The sequence below is a fragment of the Protopterus annectens genome, chromosome 2.part1 (genome assembly GCF_019279795.1).
Source record: "Protopterus annectens isolate FY-2018-M chromosome 2.part1, PAN1.0, whole genome shotgun sequence".
Taxonomy (NCBI): domain Eukaryota; kingdom Metazoa; phylum Chordata; order Ceratodontiformes; family Protopteridae; genus Protopterus; species Protopterus annectens.
In genome coordinates this window covers 860,271,687-860,288,583 of record NC_056729.1, presented here as the reverse complement: position 1 = coordinate 860,288,583, position 16,897 = coordinate 860,271,687, and positions in this window count along the sequence as shown.

The following is a 16,897-nucleotide window of genomic DNA, read 5'->3' as shown; positions in this document are numbered from 1 at the left end:
TCCCTTTAGATTTGTTTCATACATGGGTAGTATTCCAGGTTATATGCAGTCACACTTGCATGTTGCACCAGCTAAAGTGCACTGTTTGACAGAAAGAGTTTAGCACATATGGTATCATTCATTACGTTAGTACTTTTAACAGTGCTTTTTCAAGTAAGAGTAGATTGCAGATTGCAGTACTAGAACCATGCAGTCCTGCATGCAAAGCTGGACTCTCTGTACTGAGTATCTTGTTCTAGGTGTTTGAGCTGTATACTTATATGTATCTCCCATTGGATATTGATCTGATATGTTGATTTTAACTGTAGACTATTATGGTCTTTGGACATGTCATTGCGGACTGCTGTCATGTAGTAATGGCATACCTTTCAGTTTCAGACATGTATCTTTCAAAACATTTATCCTAATGCATAACCTGTTGAATATCTACTTTCTGTCTGTCCTCTGTACAGATGTGCAGAAGTCAGGTATTGCTATGGTCATACCACTATGTAGGTGCCCACATTGTATTGTGCTGTGGGCCTGGACACTGCTGCTAGTTCCAACATATGGGACATTCCTTAATATGGGCCTTGCCCAATTTAATTGCCTGTGTGAGGGACATTACAGAAGTGGTGGCCTACAGATTCACATACAGTGGTTGGCAATACACCACAGGACAGGACATGTGGAGACAGCCAACCAACATGGGGGACATATTCCAAGATTTGTGAACAGATTCTATGTCATCAGTGCTGTTATACACATGGTAGATTGATAGATTGACAGGGTTTGTGTGGACATGCATTTAGTGTGTGATGTCACGACTCACAGTGATATGTCTCTGACATACCTCTCCACTGGCACGCTGTTCACAGACTGGCCACTTGTCTGCCTGTCATGTTTTGTGAGTTCACCAGACAGTTGGTGTCCTTGATAAATCAGTTGTGTAGTCAGTAAATACTCACATCTATTGGTATTACCGACGTCCTATTCCTCATAAAGGATTGCAACAAACCCAGTGACATCTGCAACTGTCTCAATGTATGACAGCAGTAAGTCCAATCTACCCCTGTGTTTATGCCTCTGTTCCCACCTAGTGATATAGGAGTTGATGCCTAACTTAGTGAGTTGGGAATGTTATCCAAGGCTTTGGTCAGATCAGTATAGGCTGTATGTGTCACCTTGCCTTTATCAACAGCTCAGGTGACTGATGGCAAGAGGTAGTCTACAGATTCCCATATCCCTGTTTATTGGGTGTATGATGATGCATTCCATAGCTTCACATAACAGACATGTCTGACAGTTGGGGCGGTATTTCCTAGGGTCTGTAGTTACACCTTGTTTGTGGAGAGAGGTGATTCTACCAGTGCACAATTCAGTAGGGACAAAGCCTGAGGTGAGGCTGTGCTTGAACAGAGCACACAGGTGAGGTGCCAGGTCACTCTGTAGTTCATGTAGAAAACAGCCAGGGATATTCTCAAGTGCCATAGAAGATGTATTCTAGGCCTTGGACAATGGTGTTGTAACCTGTGTTGCAGTAATACTGGGTGCCTGGCAGTGTACTGGTATTGTTATTGGTCCTTTGGGGGGGGGGGGGTGAAAGATAATGTTTTCACTCAAGATGCCAGGCAGTATATTGGCATTATTTGTTGGCTCAGTCTGGGAGGTACCATTGTCTAGTGGCTCAGAACAATTCTTCGTATTGCCATGGAGCTTCTTTACATAACTGTATGAGGCTTTGTGGTTGCCTTTACTATGTGCTCCAAGTATGTTCTCACAGCTAACTCTGCAGTATTTCATGAGGGATCTCAACTATTCATTGAGGCTGACAAGAGTTTATTTCCTGTCTTGGGACTTTACCTTATTCCCTATCAGTTCTGTCCCTCTGTTGTACAGTATCTTTATGGCAGGGAACCACCAGATCAGCTTCATTTTTTGGAGATGTGGGTCCTGGTTGTATTGGGTAAGGCGGTATTCATGCATTTGTGTACATGTTCATATCTGATGCATTGTTGTAATATTCAGCTGTCATGCAACTAGTCTCCATTTGCATGGCTGCCGTATGCCGTAAGGTTATCCACCTCTGATTTTATGAGGCCATAGTTAGCTTTGGAAAGACTTTTCATGGTGGTTACCTGTGTAGTGGGGGTAGGACGGCTGTGAATTTCCAAAGGTGATTACTTTGTATTCAGATATAACAAGTGAGATGTTGACTATTGGTGTAGATCAACAGTCACCCGTGTTAGGAAGGACCAGGTTGATGCGATGGGCATGTGCATCTGTACATGAGTAGCTTTCCCACTTAATGTTGGGGTAATTGAAGTCAACCAGTATGATAGTGTTAGGTTGGACACTAATATTCTCCAGGGTGTTTATGGACATGGAGTGTGAATCTTGGGACATGTATGGGGACCTATCGCAGGCTACAACCTGAACAACTGTCTTACCCAATATCAGCTATGCCTGTAGGATCTGTAATACATAATGTTGGTCTACTACTCTGGACGTGTGTGCATCTTTAATGAATATGAAAATATCACCACCTTTGGAGCTTCAGTCCACGTTCTGCAGCCAAACGTTGTGGAAATAATTATAGGCTGGTATTGCAAGGTTGCTTCCTGATGTCTTTATCCAGGTCTCTGTTACAGCACAGATGTCATTGTTCCCCATTTTAAGGAATACTTCCAGTGAGTGAGTTTCCATATTTAGAATTCCAGTGTGCAGCAGCAGGACCCTTTGATTGCATGTCTTTGTAGCTGTCATATATTTCTATATATATTTATATCTATATATATATCTATATATCTATATATCTATATATATATATATATATATATATATATATATATATATATATATATATATATCTATCTATCTATATATATATATATATATATATATATATATATATATTAGATAGATAGATATGTGTGTGTATATATATATATATATATATATATATATATATTAACCTTTCTATATATGTGTATGTATGTATATATCTGGATATGAATGTGGATGTATATCTCTCATTATATATATGTATCATGTATATATTTGTCCATATAGATGCATCTCCATACATATATACATGTATATATAGACTACCTGACTGATTCTAGACTCCTTTCCCTGCTGTTGGATGACTGTACTAACTGATATGTTTGGGACGTCATTACTATTTTGTAGGGCTCAGATGGTGTAATGGTACATTTCTTTGATCATAGTTTACAAGCCCCTGGGTCCAGGACTTGGCAGGCCTTATTATTTTGTTGCAAGGCAGAACAGTTCTGCTGTGGAGGTAGGGTAAGGGCAATAATTACAAGAGGTCCCTAGTTTGGGCCCCTTCATCCCCATTTACACAGCCTTTTTTCAGATTTGTTGCAGTAAGACATTCAGAGTGTCATACCTACACACACACACACACACACACACACACACATATATATATATATATATATATATATACATATGTGTGTGTGTGTGTGTGTGTGTGTGTGTGTGTGTGTGTATCCATATCTATATCTATATATATATATATATATATATATATATATATATATATATATATATATATATATATATACAGGGTCTATATTATAAACTCGAAGTTTCAAAACTTCGAACCTCATATGATTGCCACCATATGAGCGAAGTTTGAAACATCGAAATTTTTTTTTGGGAAGAGATTGCCCTTTTATTTAAGGTGAGAATGCGATGTTGGCGAAGGATAGTAGGTATATTTGAAGACGTAGGTTGGGAAGGAAAACAGACAAGACAGCATACAGGGGCAGTATATGACACATGTGCGGGGTAAACACCTTGGACAGGGAGGGGTGTTTGGAAATCAGAAGACCATGAGCCCCCAAATGGAAACAGTGGGACTGAGGTCCCCACCCATGGGCAGTCACCACTGCACCTTCACAGCCCCGAAGGTGGCTGTGCTGGGGCAGAGCAGGAAGGGCAGGCTGACCCTCTAATTGTGCCACGTGGCCCTCAAGCTGGTGTAGCAGATCTGCAAACTCTTTTTGGAGCTCGCTACGCATCAATCCCCGGATGTGGCTTCAGGTGACAGTATCCTGTCCGCACCCACTCCCGGGGGGGGGTGAGACCCATCCCCTGAGGCAGTTTCACCCAAGGCTGGTGTAGGACCAGCAGACAAAGAGGTCCCAGAGTGGGTCCTAGATGTGCTGGGGCTGGGTGCCATGGCCAGATGAGGTGGGAGAGGTGGATCTGCTGGGACTCGCCTTCCAAAACATGCTATGCTGTTGCAGTTTTAGAACATATGTGGGTTAATAATAGTCAACACAATCCAGGATTAGTTATAACAGCATGCATAGATATTCCCATTAACCCAAAACAACAGATTTGGAACAGTTGCATAGCAAACAGAACACATGCATATATGGAACCACAGTGGCCATTACAACTACATGCAGTTTACATTGATAGCAACAGGCCACCAATGATAGTATTTCAACATGGAACATTAATAGAAACACATTTCAATATTTGTTGAACAATAGGACATATGTCTCAACAGTAGGTTTGGTGTAAAACCTACCCATTAATTTGTGTTTAGATTACTGTTGCAGATATGGTAGGGGGGAGAGATGTTAATTAACGACTTGTATATCTTTACAGTACTCACAACTTTAATGATCATTGCTCTAATCATTACTGTACAGGTATTATTACAATACCCTATGGCCTTGGTTTGGGCAGGCATATGTTTGTACACAGTGTATAATTCAACCGTCTTTTAGCTACTTTCTACTTCTCTTACCTGGAAGACCAGTGGGAGGAATGTTTGTTAAAACTACCTAACTGTTTCTACACGTATTCCCAAAATCCTAGTTACAATTATACATACAGCCTACTACCACTCCCAGGATTCGAACCATGGCTGTGTCTGCTAAAAATACAACAATTTCTGTTTCATCAGAGTGAGCTACTAGGAAACTGCTGTCCTTTTCTTCAGTGTTTTCTATCTAACTTTCTCTTGGTTGTACAATCTGACCTTGTAATTACAAAATTCTTATACAGACATTCCTAGACATATTTTTTTATGTAGCACAGTGTGGGGAAACAGTGGTTAACACAACATTACTATTCAGATATCAGATCTTGGTGAATGAAACATGTCAAGCCATACAATACAAGAGGAAGCACAACCAATCCAGGATTTAAAACTTTATTGCCAGGCAGTTACAGTTAAATATGACCTATATGGGACTATTATTGTCATATTGCCTGGTTTATTCAGTACAAACCATACGCATTTTTATATTGCCAGGTGACATTCTACTCCTTTAAATGTATTTGGTATGACTACTACAAGCAGGATTGTTACTCACCAGCCTCGCAATGCAGCCTTTGCAACCTACTGGCATGAGCTTCCTTATTTGCAGCCTGCTCAGCTGGAGCTGTAATGAAAATAGAGAAACATTTAGGCATACGTACATACACAGGCTGGACTTTGGTAAACAGTTATTGCTATGAATACTTACATACTGCTGCTACATCACACCTCTGCCTTGCTTCGCTTCTTGGACCTATTGTTCCAAGAGCTCCCTCTTCCTCTTTTTCAGGTTTGCGTAGTGGTGCTGGACCTGCTCAACAGTCCGAGGGATACCAGTGGCACGAGTGAGATTATGGGCGAGACTTTCCCAGGCTTCTGCTTTATATTAGTAGCCCTGATACTGGTCCTGCAGCAGTCTCACATCATGTTTTTTTACCAGGACTCCTACCATGGCTTTGGACTCCTGTATGCCCTAGTGCTGTACCTGAAAGCACATGCCCTCTCCAACACCTGCCATACTACCTACAGTGGGGAGCTACAACAAATTATGAGCTGTATTCCTGCCTGCAAAGTTTAAATATGGCCAATTTCCCACCTTTAGTCATGATTGGATGGTTTTGAATATGCTGAGCTAAGCTAAGCTACGGGCAAACCTGCTTAGCTAAGGTTGGCAGTGCATAAAGGGGCACATTCAGCATTACTTACCGATGGGCAAATCCACTTAGCTGGGCTACTCATTGCTTAGTATTCCTATGTACACAATGCTTATACTCGGTCAGCATAGCTGTGCAATGCTTAGCATTGCTTATATTTTATTTTATTGGACTACCACCTGTATGAGATTGATTCATCATTCATTACATAATATAAATTTGTTTAACTTCCCTGACATTCCCCAAAGTGCTGTAATTACAATTTATTCTTGTGTGACTATACTGTATGGGGCACTTGTGTTTTTATGGGGGTTTCACTACTTTATTACACTGATAACTCACATCTGGGCCTAATACACTAATCTGGTTGGGAAATATAAGTTACTTCCTACATAAATATACAAATAAATTAAAATTGTAATGTTTACACATACAAAATTTGGTGGGGCTTGAATCGTGAATGACTACATGCAAGGCATACACTCTAACCACTACACAATGCTTATGTTGGATGTCTATTGCTATTTAACTTATCATGCTGTTTCAGCTGAGCTAAGCATAGCTAAGCAACAGGCACACAGGAAATGTTGACGAGTGGATGGGAGATCGTAGGTTTACCCCTGGGATCTCTTCTGTGTCCCTACTAGACAGAGGCACAGTAAACTAACCTTAAAAGGGCTATTCTTCTGTGACCTACTATACAGAGGCACAGACAACTAATCTAAAAGGGTGGTGAAAGCCAAACACACTCTGGCTAGGCTTATAAATGCCTTAGGGCAGATAGCCTAGTATCAACCTATGAACCTATGAACACCTGCACAGCTACACAAACTTTATTGCATATGTGAAAAAAAAATATTTGTTGTCTATTTTACTTTGCACCCTTCAGAATATCCAGGCTAATGCTAAACCTGTTATTCTATCAACTTTCTGGGTTTGTAGGGACAATTGCCCCTTATGGTTTTGTCCAGATTTCTTACTCTCATGGGTTGTTAGGTGTGCATTATTTACTTCATAACCTGCCAAAAATTCATGCTAATGCTAAACCTGTTATTCTATCAACTTTCTGGCTATGTAGGGATGACTGTCTCTTATGGCTTTGTCTAGATTTCTTACCCTGACGGGTTGGGGGTGTTACGAATATTCTTGCTCTATTTAAATTGCTGTACGGCAATTCTGGTTTGGAGGTGGCATGTGTATTGTGAAAGCACTGCTTTCAGACACACCCCCTGCACTCGTACACAGAACCGTGTCCGTTATACAGGACAGCAGCACACCTTCATGAATATGCATGGAGTGCTGCCGTGCTGCACAGGAATGGTCCCTTCCATGCAGGAATAAGCTATTACTGCATGGAAGTTTACTGAATCCGGGGGTCTGTGTTACAACTAAATACATCCTTAGATTTATAAATGACATTATTAATTCTGTTAAAAAATCTAACTATATGCTTACAGACTGAGCAATTACCACAAAGCAAGGTGCCATTATTTGCAGGTTTGATTACTAACCTAACATCAGGTGTAGAGAAGTAGCTTTGAGCAATGATATCTTTTATGCTGTGACTTCTTTTTAAAGAAAGAAATGGTTTATCAAATACAATATCAACAAAATCTTTATTCTTTAGTAAAAAAACAATAAAATTTGATAATATCAATTTTTTTCAGTAAGGATATTATATACAGTAAAAAAATAAACCGAAGTCAAAGTTCCCACATCTCCATAAATTGTAAATCAGTTTCTTCTATTGCACTGAAATGGGTCACCCAATATTAACCTTTTCAAAGTTTCCATAATGACTTGTTTTTCACAGCCTCTCTTTTAAATGGAGTACCTGTTCTTAATAATTAGGTACTCCATTTAAAAGAGAGGTTGTGAAAAATAAGTCATTATGGAAACTTTGACCTGTTCTTAATAATTAACTGCGGTGGTGGTGCTGCAGTAGCATTGTCACCTCGCAGTTAGACATTGCACGTTTGGTTCTCAGTTAGAGCATCTTCTGTGTGTCGACATACGTGAATGGGCGTTCCTTTGTTGAAGGCTGTGCGTTAGGCCCGGCAAGCCAGCACGTCAAAATCTACTGCCAATCATTAGCGGACTGGAGTTCTGCTGTGACGACCCCTAACCGGGAAAAGCCGAAAGAAGACCTGTTCTTAATAATTCTTTTTCCAAAGTTTCATTATCATTACAAAGCCTATAAATATGTAAAAACTCACCAATGGGAGGGTGGCTAAATGGTTAAGGTTTTTGCCTTATAAACATAAAGTGCAGGGTTGGAGCCCCCCAAGGAATAACTGGCTAGGCCTGCAATGGCAGTTAGCCTAGTACTAACCTATGAACCTGTAAGATAATGTTTTAATTAAATTTGATGGCTGGCAACTTCTACCATCTAAAAATGGTTGCCATTTTCAAATTTCCTATGTCCCTTCCCAACATTCATCTCTCTCTGAAAAAAAACAAAGAAAAAAAAATTGCTCCATACATAGCTCTCCATTTTGCAACCCATGTGTTCTTGACAGACTTGATTTGGGCTATTTGGCTGTACAGTACATACAACATGATTATGCTGTGGTCACCCCTTTCTCTGGAGATAACAATCCAAATGCAGTTAATATTTTGCACATATGCTCACTTTACACTGTTAAAGAAATGGATAGCTATGCTTCTTTCCTACCTCCCTCCTACACATTCCTGTCTACATTTCCCTTTGTTCTTCCCCCTGCTTGCTCCTCATTTCACCACTTTCCTATCTATTCCATTTTCATACCTTTAATCTGGTCAAAAAATAGAATCATACACACCACACATAAGTTGCTGGAAAAGCAATAGATCCCTTTACTTTTTGGACTTGCATTTGTGCACTGCTTAGGTATGTGCAAACATGTGTATCATGCTTGCGTATGCACTTTGGTAAATATTGTGCAAACCTGTTTCTCACCATTCTATGGAAATGTGCATATTATGCTGAATTGTTGCTGTATGTCCATTTCCTGTGTATGACATGACATTACATATGAAAGCCGTACAAAGTGAGGGCCTATCTAACAGTATGTCACATATTTACAATACAGCCATGTGGTGGCACCCCACATGCACTGTAACCTTGGTTGCAATGCATATCAATCTAGCAACATGCAGAACTACAACTGTTGACCCATATGCCTAAAAAGCCTTATCTGTAATGCTGGGGAAGGAATCAGCATGGAACAGAACACGCACTCTCAAAGTTAGGGACTGTGCCTCCACCACTAGCCACTTACCATTAGAATGCCACAAGGATCTGTGCTGGGCCCTCAACTGTTTGCAAACTACTTCCTTTAAGTACAGGCAATGGCAGATGGCTTGTGGTTTACAAAGTCTGTATATGACTGGTAACTGGATGAACTAATATAGAGCCCCCCAGAGATGGTAACATATTATGAAAGGGGTTACCACACACACAAATGACTGGTGCTAAACTCACAGAAGCAACCGATGCCTCATTGTCTCCTTTGCAATTAAGCACCCATGTTAATTATGATACATAACACCCCTCTAATCCCTAACACAGTGTTATGAGACTTGGGAACACATGTTAAAATGTACACTTTCATCACTATGTGTCCACAGTGGTGACACACACATTCTGCATTGTGCACATTATACATATGGACATCACATCCAAGACCAGGGTGGTCATACCTCTGCTGTACTCTACCCTTATCAGGCCACTAATTAAGTGCAATGCTCCTTTTTGTCTGTAACTCACCAGACACCTGCAGCAATAGCAGAAAACACAAGGCTGTGCCAGAGAGACTCCAGAGCCAACAAACATGACATACATTGAAAGCCTGAAAGACTTCTCATTGTACTCAGTATCATGCAAGCTGCTGAGAGGTGACCTATGCCTGCCTGGAGAGGTGACCTATGCCTGCCCTAGAGAGCAGTCTCAGACTCTGCCCTACTGGAAATGCTGGACATCTGCAAATCAAATAGGACAATAATAACTTGGCCCAGGGTTCTCATCCTAGCCTGTGACATAAACAGAACATGCTGGAGAGACAGATATATCCCCCAATGTCTCACAGTCCTCTGCAGTAGGCTACCACTGCATGTGAAGCAGTGCTACTCAATGACCATGTTCAAGTGCAACCTTGACTACTCGTTGGGTGATTGTAAACTTGCCTCTGGGATGGCACCTATGCCTGTCATGGACAGTGCCTGTTGGTGCTGCTGACAAAATAGCTCTGCTAACAACAGGCATCCAAAATGCTCAATAAGGGTACTTGGGCACTTGTTTTTTTACACAGCTAGGTTTCTAAACACCATAGGGTCATTATGGTCATTAGGCTAGGAGCTTCCTATGAACATATGAAGCTATGAGCCTATGCAGTCCTCCCAACATTTTGTCTCCCACATAGCCTGCTGATGTCATCTACATTAAGTTCACTTGCACTCTTAAAAAAGTCAGACTTGTACCATAGTACTTGCATAAAATACTGTGTTCAGTAGTCTGTGTACTTAGGTAGGGGTTCTGTTCTCACTGGTATCAACTGTGTGTGTGTGTGTGTGTGTGTGTGTGTGTGTGTGTGTGTGTGTGTGTGTGTGTGTGTGTGTGTGTGTGTGTGTGTGTGTGTGTGTGAGCTGTTGTATGACATTACTAAGAGCATTTTACACCACCATGTCACCATGTGGAACACTGTTATATTTTCCCCAACAGAGACCACTGATGTCATCAGCTATAAAGTGCTGTCTGAGACAGCCCAAGGCGGAGTTGAGCTGTGGTGCTTGGGTAAAGTACGGGCTTCTCTAGTCTGTGTAGTTAGATATGTAAGAGTTCTATTCTCACTACAGTCAACTGTGTGTGTGTGTGTGTGTGTGTGTGTGTGTGTGTGTGTGTGTGTGTGTGTGTGTGTGTGTGTGTGTGTGTGTGTGTGGGTGTGTGTGCGATGAGCTCTTGCCTGACATTACACCAGTATGTGGGGTGCTGTTAGTACCATATTGTCCTCAAGAGACACTGCTGATGTCATCAATGTCATCAGCTATATCAGATTTTTGGATATGCAGTACTCCCACAAGAGCAGGGTCAGACACTTGAATGGAGGCCAGGCAGATGTCACCTCATTCTATAACACAAAATTAGTGTGACATTGCTTTAACTCTATCCACATATGTCATGCCATGGTTTGTAGGTCATATGTTATCTTGCTGAGAAAGCCCTGTGGTCTCTCCAGCTGTTGCATGTGTCTAGTGAGGTACATGCTGAAGTTTGACTACAGTGCTGTTATAAAATCTTAAGATCTGGATATCATGGCAAGCTTTATGATGTAAACAACATACGCTTTCAATACTAGTGTGGACACTTGATGGTCGAAGTTCAGACTGCTATCTACATCTGTTCTCAGTGCTGGCATCACTGGATGTCAACATAGCAGGACTGTTCTCAATCCTGTGATTAACATGGAATTCTACTTTTCAAATGGACAACATACAAAAGACACATTTATGCATTTAGGTGTAGATTGTGTGCCTTTGTCACCATTCATTTGTCTGTGTTAGCTCCCCCTGTACTATGTTATCCTCATTGGTGGACTCAATTATTGCCCCCAATATGCAAGAATCAATATAACTGGTAAGCCAAAGGCCATATACTTTAGCCTGAATTGTCAAGAATTGGAGCCAAACAGAATTGAAGGGCCAAGCACATATCCCTGGGGTTTGCCAATGGTGACAGCTCTACTGTTTATTTATTTTACATTTATTAACCGTTAAATTCCCACTGGACCAGGTCCATTTTCAGCGGAGGCCCGGGGAGAAAAGCTCTAGCATCAAGTTACATCCAATTAATACAGTACATCCAGCATAATACACAAAACAGGTTACATCATGTATGCTGAGCATAGTAATATAACAAGAAATTAATAAAAACACTCCAGGTTAAAGAAGATATAGAACATAGGTAAAAGACAATGTCAGTTACGGTACATCCAGCATAATACACAAACAGGTTTTATCATATATGCTGAGCATAGTAATATAACAAGAAATTAATAAAACACTCCAGGTAAAAGAAGATATAGAACATGGGTAAAAAGACAATGTCAGTTATACATTGGTAAGAGAAGAAAATTTAACAAGTAAAATTCTACAGTTAAAAGTACCCTTTCAGATGACCAAGCCTACACGGGATCAGAGATCCAGCATGTGATCAGAGAGGGGTTTGGGGAGTTAATAGTAGTACTGGTAGGGTTATGTGATACAAGGGCATAACCAGGTACTAAGAAGGTGCGATTTTGAGGGAGTTTTTGAATATAGATGTGGAGGGGGCAGTGAACACGGATAGGGGAAGAGAGTTCCAATTTCTGGCAATGGTGTGGGAATAGAGCGCTTTCCCTGCATTATTGTTAGCCTCGGTGATGGAGAGGACAGATTTTTCACTGGATCTTAGGTACCGGTTTGCAGTATAGACAGTAAGTAGGTCAGGATATTTGAGAATATTGTAGGCTGTGCCCAGCTGGTGATAGTTAAGTAGCTGTGGTAGCTCAAGCCATTTTAGTTCTTTTAGTGCAGCACAATGATGGGCTCTATAGGCTGAGTAAGTAGCAAACTTGACTATTTTATTGCAGCATGATTCTAGTTTGTCTAGGTCACACTGTCTGATTTGGGTAAAGATTGGTGCTGCATATAATAGAGTTGAGAGGAGGTGGCTTTGTGCGAGAGTGACTCTTGCTTTTTGTGAGAGAAAGGACTTATGCCTCTATAGGGAGCCTACTTTTTTGTGTACTAGTTCTATTGTATGTGAGATGTGAACATCAAAGTGGAGATTATTATCTATTTCAATGCCCAGAAGTTTGGTGTGGTTAGAAGGGGAGATGGTGGTGTCATCCTTAGATGTTATGATAAAGGAGAGTTTTTTTTTATCTATTAGGGATAAATAGTAGCAGTTTTGTCTTTTTGGGATTTAGAATTAGTTGGATACCTGATATCCATTTTTCTACTGAGTTAAAAGTATCTTGAGTGAGTGTATGTAGGGTGGTGGGAGATGAGGCGGAGCAGATCAGGGTTGAATCATCTGCATATTTTATGAGTGTGGCATATTGTGCAGAGCTATTGAGGTTATTTGTGAAAATAGACAACAATAGCGAGCCAAGTATAGAGCCCTGTGGGACTTCTATGGTGGATGGAAGTTGTGCAGACAGAGTTAATTTCCAATGGACTGATTTTTGCCTGTCAAATAGGTAGCTTCTGAACCAGGCTATAATAGAGGAGGTGAAGGATAATAATGTTAGTGTGTCTAATAGAATGGAGTGGGAGACCATATCAAATGCTTTTGAGAGGTCTAGGAAAATGGCTGATACATATTTGTTATCATTCCTGTGAAGGTTTATATAATTATTGAAAGACAGAAGGGCTGTGGTAGTGCTGTAATGTGGACGGAAACCATGTTGTGTGTTAGATAGTAGATTGTGTGTGTTAAGAAATGTCATCATTTGCAAGTGGATGCATTTCTCAAGAATTTTGGATAATGGGTAACAGTTTCATTCACCAACTTTCACAGTATGTGTTCTGTTGGTTATTCAATCTCTTATCAATCTACTGAGATAAGGGTTAATCCCCATCTGGGAAGGTTTATTAATTATATCTGTATGAAGGATTGTGTCAAAACCTTAGGGCAGATCACAACAGGCAGCATGAATGGGTCTATATTAGAAGACTGAATGTTTAAGTGATCGAACACCTAAACATCGATCTTCTAATATCGAACTGCACAATGTCAAATGTTCCTCAGCCACAACACAAAAAACATTACTTTACATCTAAATTAAGTGGGGGGCTTCGCCCACCACACCCCCCCGACATGGAGGGCCGTGCCCGCCACACCCCTCCTAACTAAATATACCAACTCCGAGATCCCTCAACAGTAGGGAAACACTGGCTAATGGCCAAAGGAAATCTTTCCCTGCGTTAAATCTGCTGTTCAACGTTTTTTACTTTCATATTAGAAGATTGATGTTTAGGTGTTCAATCACCTAAACATTCGGTCTTCTAATATAGACCCGCATGAAATATCTTACCTTCATCCAGGCCTATCACATGGAAGTAATGGCCAGTGACAACATTACAGATCAACTATGGTATGACTCAGCACATACACCTTCCTGATACAGTTGAATATACACTTCAACACTCCCTCCACATGGGTTATAGTCCCATACAAGAGTGTACATCAACATGCATCCATCTCAGTAGAGGGGATAGCACCTGATGCATGCATGTATAAACACATTCTGTCTCTCCTCGACTATGAAGTGGACCGACATGTAATCATGGACCTCTTCCGCATGTACAATTGTCATATTCTGGCTGTGTGCAACAGATCTGTGTGAGTAGTTAATGCTACATAATGTCTGTTATATCTGATAGTTGTCCTCAAAGAGGTTATTGAAGGCATGCATGATGACAACAGTATCATCTTGAGAAACTTGACCAGGTGAAGGCATTTGACACAAATTGACACTGAGGTATTCACTCAACACTGTCATATGTGGTCATAAACAACTATATCACCAAATGGTAGACCAGTGTATCACTTTGTGGCATCTGACTGTATTGAATTGTGTGATGTGACCTATATCTCAGGTCCAGTGATCAAGTCCATACATCAGGGTTGTTTGCTAGGCCATTTCCTGTCAATTAGTTAAGCGATGGACATCACAGATGACATACACATGCTGTGGCCACACAGCTGCCTGCAGGACTACAGAATGTGGGCTATCATTGACTCTAACTGTGATATTAGTATAAGACAGACAGTAGCAACACCTAACAAACACTGCTGCCACAGGCCTGACAGCACCTACATTAACAAGACACATGCGGGGATTTGTTAATTCAGGTAACAGACACATGACCCAAGTATAATGAGGGTATCATGCCCTATAATCAGATCAATAGGTATGTGACCCTTGTCCTGGGGTAGATGATAAGTGGTACATCCACCAGCATGTGGTTACAGTGTTGACTACTCCCCTGAGTGTAACACAAGTACTGGATATGTGAAGGACATCCACATCAGGGGCCATAATACCTTTATGGCTCCCAGCCTTCATCACACCAATAACTGTGTACAATGCACCCTTCTTCATGTACCTCCCTATATATCTTCCAGTGATGTACAACTGAATATACCACCTTTGTCATAGTGAGCTGTCACACAGATTGTTAGCCATATCTAGGTATATTTTCTGTGAAATATACATGACTGTCTGACGGTGCAGAACACCACCCCAGGTGTTAGACCAGATGCATGTAAGGTACCTATTGAGCTTATACACACACTACATACATAGTTGTTTGTCAACACTAATGGCATTTATATCATTCATGACAGTGTGGATTTTACTATATATATATATATATATATATATATATATATCTATACTGTCACATACAGGTATAGCAGTGTCCCTCCTAACACCACCAGCAGATGTTACAGTGCCAGGACAGTGAACATGGTTGCCTTCATAGAGTGTGGATGTATCATAATAGTTGTTCAAGTGTGTGTATATGTGTGTGTGTGTGTGTGTGTGTGTGTGTGTGTGTGTGTGTGTGTGTGTGTGTGTGTGTGTGTGTGTGTGTGTGTGTAGACTCATCTGTTATCACTGCAAATCGCATATGTTATGTCAGACACATGGGATTACTGGTGGTATGATTCTGATATTGTCCTTGATTGTGGCTGGGCCTCGTAATTCTTGCCTTGAGTCTTTATCTGTGGCCACCTTTCTGGAGACTTCTGCTGAGAGTACATTCATATTCAGGCATATTAGTCTGCACAGCTTCGCAATAAGCACCCTAACCCAATTGTATATCAAATCCCTGATAAATATTCTCTGCATTATTCATGTAAGGATGCTTATCTGACACAGACATTTGCTCCATTGTTTTGTCACCTTGTGTGACAGTCACATAAACACATTTTCACTGTACAGTCCCTACTGTACCATACAGATATGTGATTGGTGTTTCTGCTGCAACCATATTCCATTGACATGACTCTTCTGTACATTAGGTAGTTTCACCTGTCCTTTTTCCCAGTGTTCATTCCTACAATTCATGTGTGCGTCACTATTCAATACACTCACATCCCCTGAGTGTTCATTTTGCATGGAGTACATAGGTTCATAGGTTCATAGGTTGATACTAGGCTATCTGCCCTAGGGCATTTATAAGCCTAGCCAGAGCATGTTTGGCTTTCACCACCCTTTTAGATTAGTTGACTGTGCCTCTGTATAGTAGGTCACAGAAGATAGCCCTTTTAAGGTTAGTTTACTGTGCCTCTGTCTAGATCTCCCATCTACTTGTCAAGATTTCTCTTGAAGAGGGTCATTGAGGGGCTCTGCCTAACATGGATTGGGATTTTTTTCCAGAGTGAGGGGAGCCTATGGGATATGAATCTGTCCCTCCAGCATATCCTATTTATTTCTGTGCTGAGGTTTAAGTCCCTGGAGCATGTAGCTCTAAGGGATTTGGATTTCCTGAGGTGGAGCATGTCCTTTAATTCTGGGTTGGAGATGGCTTTATACATCAGGCACAGATCGCCTCTGAGTAGGCGGTAAGCAACCGAGTAGAGCTGGAGTTTCTTTAGCCTAACTGCGTAGGGCATCTGTTTGAGTCCCTTGATCTTCTTGGTGAGGTTCTTTTGGGGTCTTTCCAGTTGCTGCAGGTGTCGGGTAAGGTACATCCCAAATGGGGCATTGTATTCAATTATGGGCCTGATGAGTGATGAGTAGAGGGGCACAATGACCTCTCTTGAATCTAGATGTGAACCCTTTCGTGATAAGGTGGGCTATATAGAAGGTCTTTCTAACCACTTTGGTAATGTGATTGTCAAAGGAGAGATTGCTATCTACTTGGGTCCCCAAATCCCAAATTACTTCTTCCATACTTAATGGATTACCACCTATGTGGTAATTTGTGGCCA